General features: G+C 42.6%; 1 protein-coding gene and 1 long non-coding RNA gene across 2 annotated transcripts in view; one reads left to right on the top strand and one right to left on the bottom strand.

Moving 5' to 3' along the window:
• The window catches only part of LOC107271606 (ras-related protein Rab-37), a 54,860-nt gene extending 48,240 nt beyond the window's left edge, over nt 1-6,620 (bottom strand). The window contains exon 1 of the mRNA XM_015747807.2: nt 6,389-6,620. The gene's annotated coding sequence lies outside the window, so the exon portion shown is untranslated. The remainder of the gene's footprint in view (nt 1-6,388) is intronic.
• LOC107271608 lies at nt 3,002-5,217 on the top strand. Its single transcript, XR_001538705.2, has 2 exons — nt 3,002-3,236; nt 4,884-5,217. It is a non-coding gene; the product is annotated as an uncharacterized LOC107271608 (long non-coding RNA).
• Nucleotides 6,621-9,756: the final 3,136 nt, after the last annotated feature.

Raw genomic sequence — 9,756 nt, 5'->3', positions numbered from 1 at the left:
CCCGGGCACTACCAGTATTACCAACCTATCCAAAAAATGTACCATCAACCAGAACGAACTTCTTCTAACTATCCAAACGGCCTTCTTGGGATTGCGCGATCCGTGTGTTTGTTTTTTTTTCTTTGAAATTCAAAATTCTGAAATAAAATTACAGCGAAGTAAAATTACCTTTTTTTACGATTAGACGCGTCGACTCGATTTTTGTATTTTTTTTTTAATAAATTTTGACAATTCATTGGCTTGAATTTTTTTTATTACGACCCTTTTTATTGGGCGTGTGGACAAGTCTAGGTATTTCGCCATTTTGAAATGACCGGTACCTTGTGCAGCGCACTGGCGGTTCACGTTGTGAGGGTGCCTTTAAGACAGGAGAGATAAAGGACCAGGCGCCTGGACGATGGTGCGGGACTGTCGGGTGTGAGAAGATGAAAATGGGGGGTGACATAGGCGCCGGCGCCACGCGACGCAGTCGATAAACACCGCGAGCGCCCTTACGATTCCGGTCGACCCTTCTGCCTCCTGTGAACCCCTCCCCCTCCCCCTCAAAGCCCAATGACATAAAACGCAACAGGGGTGACAGGGCAAAGCATCCTGGCGTTACCCTAGTACGGGGTGAGTTTTCACCCCCTACGACCACTAGGTACTATGGGTAATGAGCAAATGCATTTACTAACCGTACAGTGACGCGTCGCTACGCTCTGTGCTGTGCCTAATGGAAGGCAAGCTGCTGCTTTATTCGACGAGATTACAAAAATGGGATTACACTTGTTTATATTGGATTCTTATTATTGCGTGATTTCTCTTTTTTTTTTATCGCAACAATCAACTTTTTAAACACGTCGACAATCGATTTTTGACAACGAAAAAACTTTTTCGTACAAAATAATGGCATTTTTTTGCCAAATGTTCGGATTTTTACAAAAAATTAATATTTGCCGAAAAAAAAAGTTCTAAGAGGACACGAGTTCTTTTTTTTTTGTAAACACTTATTTTTTTTCAAATCCGATGATTTTTTTTTGTAAGTCCTGTCAATACTTCCAGAACTCCATCGGCGTATTCCTAGTGCGTGTCTCCCGCACGCGCTACTGCCAGGATCCACCAGGAGACCACAAGGTTAGAAGCAGGTATTAGTATCCTGCGAAAAGTCCTGAAGCTGCGAGAAGTAGGAGGTGGCTAAAGTGTCAGGATCAGGACTCAGATACAATATACGTAAGAGAAGGAAGGAAAGACGAGACCCGCAGACTCCTTGTAGAATAAAATCGTTATTCACGTAACAGAATAGAAGGAAGTGATCCTTCCGTAGATCCCGAACAGGCGCAGGATAACAAATCGAACAAAAAAAATAGCAGTCCTCTTAGATAAAAGAAATGATACCCAGAGCGCAGCGTGTCTAAAATTAAAAAGAAAAATTACCTACACTCAAAATATCGAGGAAAAATCTTCTAAACACGTTCCACGAATACCATACTAAAAAAAAATGTTAACGCACCGGTAACATAACCTAATCTACGTTAACCTGGCGATAGGACGCAGCGGCCTCGGCGATCGATCAGCCGATTAAATGCCTGCCTTTTGCCTTCGGCTGGCAGACCCAGCCGCACATACCGAAGTGAACGTAAAGGCAGTTTGCAATTCTGCGGTAGAAATCTGCAAGCGATTATCCACCCTTTCGCAATGCCATAAAACCGCCCGAAATACATTCCGGCATTGCTATAAATACTTTCCGTATAAATATATACATACAGTCATACAGTCCGATCGTGAAAAACTAACGCGCAATATATTTTTGGCCAATATATCCGCAGTGGCCTATCGATTCCCAATGACATTTGCCATCAAGAGAAAGTGTGCCTATTTCGTATTTCTACGTTGCGTAAAAGAACACTCAAACAAAATCTTACAAAAGCCACGTAATGGTATTACGATCGTCTCGAGAGTCATTATTTATTTTCTATTCTCGATGCCTGCCAACGGTCGCAGTCACACGTACGCGTCACAGGTTAGGGTACGAATTCCCGAACCGCGGTTCCGATTGTTCCAAGACGAAGGGAACGGCCAGTTCGTGGCTTCAGGAAGGTCGAGCGAGAACGTCGGGCTTGGAGCCAAGCGAACCGACCAACCACGGAACCACCGAGCTTGCCGAACCGCGGAACATCGAGGTCACCTCGTGTTATTTCGAGAACTCTTCGGAACTACCTATCTAGGTACTTACTGACTGGTGAAAACCTTTCAGGACTATCCGCTGTCTGTCTCTCCTTATCGCACGTTATTTCACTCACTCGCGCAGTAAAACACGACGCCGATTACCACTGGCAAGGATCGCACCAAGAGAGATTGACCCTTGGCACCGTCCTACGGGACATTCACGACATACCCGACGCATTACGTCTGGACAGTTTAACGAAGATTCCTGGAACATTAAACGACGGTAAATACGACTCCGCACGGCGTGCGACTCAATCGCAATCTCTTGGCTATTTTTGTCCCAGGAAGGAGAAGCTGGAACCGCAAGCCAGCTAATGGCGCTTACGAGTATTAAATACGTTGCAATAAATAAATCCAAACTAAATCCGCACACACTGATATTCCAATTGAACGTCAAGGGACAGCTGGTACGAGTTCGTATTATTCCCGCTAGGGGGATAATTCCCTAGTAAAGTAATATCCCCAGTGTCGTTTACCGAGCGTCCCGCGAGATTACCAAGAAAAGTGATCGTCAAAAGCAACAAGTAACGAGACTCCGTCGCCGTATTTCCTCACGCACGTTTCCGCGCACAGACTCGCGTTGCCTCGAGTAACAAAAAGGTTAAGAGAAATGTGAAAATAGAAAGAGAAAAAGGTGCTCTGTCAAAGGAAGGCGGATTTGCCATGGAAATTAATGCTCACGACAGTCAGGACACGAGTGGAAACACGATCCTCCCGGCGCCCACTAGGCGTCGTCGGTATGGCAGAGAGGAAGGTAGGTAAAGATATTTGCGCCTCCCCGAGCAATACAAGGATACACCTACCAGAGTGCAGTCTTTTAACATAACCTAAACGTGCTGTCACAGTGATCCAGTAGTGCAGGCGTAGACGAAATGTCCCGAAGCATATGAAAATAGTTCAGCAATCCACAGCGTCGTTTGCTGGGCTGCTGTATACAGCAGATTAAGTTTACGAAGGCAGCCGAGCCGCAGTTATGGCCAAGAGAGAGAACGGGCAGTCCCACCGTTTACATGAAACTACCTATCCTCACCGTAAGTACCTAACCAAATGCATCCACGTACGTGGATATATACCTTTAGCCACGTGTGAACTCGCCCATATCGGGTATCGCGTACCGTACGTACACTGCGGGCTAGGATTTCTCCGATTTTCTTGGCTCGTCGCCAGCGTATAATGTATTTCCCTTCTTCAATGCGAATTCGCCCGAAACTCTGTGACGTCGACCTGGATCTTCGATATCCCCTTTCCTAACCCCATCTCCGTATGCATATATACCTACCTATACTCGGTACCTACGGACACGTAAATTACCACCGGTAAGCATATACTTTAGCGAAATATCAGTAATTTCAATGATTCAAAATGACTCGGAGTCATTATCCGTATCTTTGATAAGCCAGATTATTTTAATGCTAACTATAGATAATGCAGATTGGCATATTATGTAATTATATGTACCGGCTGTTTTGGGCACTCTCGCGTACAAAGTTGTTACGCCTTATTGCGTAAGAGAGACGTGCACGTATAATCGTTTACTCGTGGCCTTTTTTTTACACGCTCCACACCAGTGATACCAACCTCAACGGGGTTGCACGGTGCGCTCTTAATTTTTTGCTGAATCAAGTCACGTGCGCGAAATTGATCCCGTGTAAATGCAGCCTAGTCATAATCCCCGAGGCAGACACCTGCCCTGAATTCGACGCGCTTTACGTCCAGGAGACAGTGACTGATCATAATGTCGCGTACTGGTTAATTCTCGACAGTCCGCCAGATGATGCTGCGCCACCAGGATCACCATGATCATCGGTAGCCATATTGATTAAGGCTGATCTTTATAGCACGCTTAATCATCATGGCTATTACGTTGGCATACCTGCTTGTAATTTATGGACTTTCAAAGTTAAAAAAAAAGTTTATATAGTGTTTTGTAAAAATTAAATTCCCTGTTAAAAAAATTATCATGAATTATTACATGCGTTACCGTTGCCTATCGCTGACTTTTGACATTTCCTCGCTCCGGGACTCTAGGACGCTACGTTCACGTCTGCATACCTGTATCAACTATCGACTGCGAGAATACTTTAGATCTCTAGTCACTTGACTTATCGTAATTGAGTACATCGAGGTGTATATATCTGTATATATTTTTTCTACCAACTGTACAAACGTAAAAGTCCAGGGAACGCACCTCGTAAAAGATTCTTACTTTAACGCCTTTTGCATGATTGACGTTGTGGTAAACCTGTCACGGTATACAAACGATAAGTCCATCGATACTACACGCGCATCGGTTATCACGTATCCTCGCACCTGATTATACGATAATATTGATTTTCTATAGATTCACCATTTTTTTTTTTGGACTTATTTGAAAAATAATTATTCGATTGTCTTTCTTTCGTGCAATTATCAATTTGTATCTTGACTGATAAGCCTTATCGTAATACTCGGCTCTCTGAGCGTTATCTAATATTCTCTTATCTTTCGGTATATATATATATATATATATATGCTGTTTATGAAATAATAATGACAGATCAGATACTGATAAGGATTTCGATATTTATACTCGGTCGATAGCAGCGAATTCGTTTAATTCGAGCTATTGTTTTTTTTTATTTTTGATTTTTTTTTATACAAAATATATGTGAATTTTTTTTTTTTTTTTTCATTTACAGGGGGTTACCGGCGACGTATGAGAAAGGACTTTTCATTTCGATCCTCACACGCAACTGGCTCCAGTTCTCTTTTTTTTTTCTTACCTATTCTGAGTGACATGTGTCAACTGTGTCAACTGTGTCGATTGTGCGAAGCAACTGTACACGTTTTATAAATCGCAACTAATACTCAAGAAAGAAGAGGACAATCGAATCTACCAAGGCCCGGGGATTCGTAACGGGACAATGTCTTATAATTGGAGGTATTAAGCCGACCGGAAGCTGTGAATTCAATGATTCCCAGGAGACCCACACTTACTGTCAACCATTCAAAAATACATTCCCCTCACCGATTCTTCTTCTTTTCATTTTTTTTTTGTTTTCCTTTCTCTTCCGCCTGACACCCTATCCTAACGCGAAGCAACGCTATCAAATTTCCAGAAGATTCGTTACATCCTCAAAACTAATAAGTGTACTTTGAGAAAAAGAAAAATTAAAAAATTTCACAAAATTCTCTAAATTAACTAATTGGTCGCCATATAAGGGCATCCAAATTAATTAATTATTAGAAAATTTATTCTAAAATTAATCGAGTAAGATGATAAGATCTTAAAATTATGAAAAAAATTATTTTTCAAAAAAATTACTATTACGGTCTCCGGAAGGTCTAATCCGTGGATCCCCGTGTACTCTTACCCTGACCGAGACCCCTCTTTAAGCGGCATCAGGGTAATAAGCTATTTTACACTGTGGCTCCTATACAGCCGGGTATGCATATGAATGAGGTCTCAATGAACGTAAGCGGGAAGGGATGGGAGAGAAGCAGGTTTGGAACCGTCTATACGATTATGTGGTTATGACAAGCCAGTCACGAAACATGGCGGAAGGGAGAGCCAGAGGAGAGCTTGTCTACGAACAGGGAGAAGGAGGCTGTGGATGGTTCAGCTGAATATGTGTGAACACGAGAGAGATGAAAATCTTAAGCATGGCTATGCTGTACGAACAGATGAAAAAGGATGATAGACTAGCTCGGAGTAAGGAGAGACTCTTATACGTCATTTAGGGTCGAACTGTGATGACCAAAAGCATTCTGGTATATATATATATATATATATATAGTAACGTATTTTCTTAACTCGATACCGATAACGAAAATCCGAAAACTAGCATTGTGATGACCAAAAGCATTCTGGATGAAAAAGGATGATAGACTAGCTCGGAGTAAGGAGAGACTCTTATACGTCATTTAGGGTCGAACTGTGATGACCAAAAGCATTCTGGTATATATATATATATATATATATATAGTAACGTATTTTCTTAACTCGATACCGATAACGAAAATCCGAAAACTAGCATACGTCATCCTTGGTCCACGTATCTGCATGCCAAACGGGCGCCAGCCAATTTTTTTTTTTTTTCCGAATAATACCGGAAACAGATAAATTGATCGAAAATCGTAGCAGACCGAAGCGGAGCTGTAAAATCAAAATCCCTCCACCGATTAATAAACCAAAAGTACTCACCGGAGCTGATTCGGCTACTACGCGAAGGTCCAGAACTGCATCCAAGTGACTTCCCACAGATCACTGCACTGTAGCACAACGCTGGACCACCGAAAGACGCGTAGGAAATCGGTAGGATTTTCTGGATACTGAGCAACGCGAAAACTTGCTGTGCCGTATAGGAAACGCGACTAGAAAAACTGTAAACAAGGAGCCCGAGGCAGCTCGAGACGCCCCGATCGGTGCCCCAAGACAGACTGACTTTGAAAATAGTCAAATTCCGAAACTAATAATTCGGATCGGTCGAGATCCTTGCAGCCGATAACTCTTATCCTTTCCCTGGTGGCGTTCCTTTGAACTAAATAAATTGGAGAAACTTCCCTTTCATACGTTCACTTTCCACACGCTATGAATTTCCATCCATGCATTGTTATGGAGAAATTTGATTTTTTTTTCGTACATTGAAACTTTTTAATCATTTAATTTTTTTGAATAAAAAATAAAATTGCCGCGTCTTCTCGGTTTGACACTCTCGACTGGATTCATTGTCGGTAGGCGTTTTGTATGCCGGGCGCGTTGCATGCCGTAATGGAGAATCAGTTTTCCCGGGGAATCCCCGTATCCAGGTCCTACCCTAACCCTTAGTAAAAACCACCCCTGTGAGCACGACGCTCCGATTCTCTCTCGCAGCTAAAACTCCCCACTGGCACCACCGTGCAATTACAAATTCCCACAGTGCCGAGGGGTTCGTTTCTGCACCCCGAATCGCAACCACCCTTCCTGCTCTTCCGCGTATACACGCTCTATGTAGTACACGTGTGTGGTATAGGCACATATGTGGTCACTGGTCGAATGGAATTCAAACCTTGGGACCTGCTCTGCATACATATATATATATATATGACATACGTCATTCAGAGGGTTGCACGCTTGATGCTATTGTTAATCAAACTGTTTTAATTTATAATGGCTAATAAGTGCCACGGAGCCCTCCACCTTATTTTAATAAAAAAATACATTTTATAAAATTTAAGTAAACAATACAACAATTTTTCTCAAATCTGCCGATTTTATCCGTAATTAGTTCTGTAGCTGAGAGAAATATTTTTTGGTCAATTTTCATTTTTGCCTTTTTTTTTTCAATAGGACCCTATACCCCCTACCACTTCCCGGCACAGGATAACTTTTCGAATGTCCCGGGACTGTATATATATATAGTAACAGGCGCATCTCCCCACGAGGGGTTTTCGTCCCTACCCTTAACTAGCGCACAGGTAGCGCCAGAATAGAATCCCAGGGGTGGGAACCCTTCCCGATCTAAATTCCCAACCCTGGCACGACCTTGCACATGCCTGCACATGCATGTGCAGCAGTGAAACACATGTGCTATATGCATCGTCCTATGTCCCGATCGGATCAGTTTAATACATATGTATGCACCAGTAAGTATATATATATATTCTGTACATATGGATACAATTTGCTCATCCACCAGTAATATAGGTGAGGAACCTGACCTGGATATCAACCCTTATACGTACTAGGGGTCGTTCCAGGTCTCTGTAGACAGATTCCAATAAACCTTTACAACACGGATGAAGATTGAGAAAAAAGGTAAAAAAATTTTTTTTTTCAAAATTTTGTAAAATTTCCAAAATTTCATTCTCCGTATTTCCGATCCTTGGTTAATGAATGTAAAACTAGCAGTTAAGGGGGCGAGCGGCTTCTATTTAATCAGCCCTTGATACGCTCGAACGCTTTGCTAATTTCATTAGGAGCAGACGCAGAGTCCCCTCGATCGGAAATTGGTCCAGGATTATTCCTCCTGGAGAGGCTGGGACGTCGGGAAAGCGAAGAGGAAACTTTCACGGGTCGAAAGTTCGTACCGCAAAGGAGCGCAGCATCGATGTCTCCGTGTTAAGAACGTCCTTTGGCCTTAAGGTGAGATTTACAGAGATACTACGAAATCTCTTATCTATCGCCAAGTATTATTATCAGTTTGAAGTTTGAGGTTAAACAAAAAAAATTTACTCAAATTCACTGGGTACGCGCACTCCCGTACGACGGGAGTATCGAAAATTGAGGAAGGAGCCAATGTCAACTTCCTCTGGAGTCACTTCCTGCCCTTATAAATGATCGCTCTTATCACTGGCCAATGGCGAGATTCCTGAACAGCGTTTGCGTTCGCTGCTACTGAGATAACGTATCTCTGACGCACGCGAGAAACACGTAGCGCGAATCGACTATATTAGAAATCACGAGCGACCAGTGGCGTCGCGACGCCTTGACTTGGTCCGTCGTTTACGTAATTGGAACTATGTAAAAAAAATATTTATTACGCCTATCAGACTCTATTTTGACCTTAGCATTATCCGTATGCGCATCTATACTGCGTTCGATATAAAATAACTCTCTAATACTTTATACACGATCTATACTTACGTAGCGCTAACTCCAACCACGTCTTGACGTCCATATCGCACATATGGATTATAGGCGTTTACGTCAGCGTGTTACGCCGTAATTGGCAGCAAGTGGGCTCCGCAAATGGGCTTTAATTCCATTTGCGCAATCGACGCGAACGTATCGCAGATACGTATAGGGTGCGTCGATAACAATTTTAAGGCAACGCTTCACTGTCTACTTCGAAGATCCGTGTAGAGTTACTTTTTTAAATTATTGATTGTATCAACGTCAGAGGGATACGCGATGAAGGAGAGATACAGAGAGAGGGGGAAAGAAATTTTAAAAAATTACAGACTATAAATTGCTATACGATCGACTTTCGAGGCTAAGCATTCAATTAGCGATGTGAATTCGCAAGGCAGTTAAGATAGCCAATAATTTTGGGTTTCGCGAGGAAGGCTCACTGTTCGTCAGTCTTTTCTTCTTCTTTATCTCTCTTTTTCTCAGCCTCTGCGTTTTGCCCTCTTTTATTTACGTTTCACATCCACCGCGCCAATTTATCGGATCGTGTAATTTTGCGGTTTGCTTTCTTTCCAAGAGTGGAAACGCACTTTTGTAATCTCCCCATGACCGTACAGGCATACGCCGGGGCCCCGTACCTTATTGATATCGTCGATTTCGACGCCTTTGGCGATTTCCGCCGGGGAATTAATGAAATTGACAACGTACCTTTTTAGTTATTTTTTATCCTTCATGACCTAAGGTCAATTTAGGGCAGACTTTGCTTCCGTGTTTTCTATAAAAAAAGTGAGGACTTGACTGGCAGCAGGAACGTAGCTATATATGCGTCACGTGAAAACTCGATCAAACGACAGCACAAAGGAGGCATAGATGCGGCTGACAGCCAATGAAGTCCGAAGGACAGGAGAGAGAAGAGCGAGCGAGGAGAGGCAATTAAAAAAAAAAATAAGTAAAATGGGGAT

The sequence above is a fragment of the Cephus cinctus genome, unplaced genomic scaffold (assembly GCF_000341935.2).
Source record: "Cephus cinctus unplaced genomic scaffold, Ccin1 Ccin1_scaffold0997, whole genome shotgun sequence".
NCBI classification, from domain to species: domain Eukaryota; kingdom Metazoa; phylum Arthropoda; class Insecta; order Hymenoptera; family Cephidae; genus Cephus; species Cephus cinctus.
The sequence above is the reverse complement of the archived record's forward strand: the minus strand, read 5'-3'. Positions and strand labels throughout refer to the sequence as shown.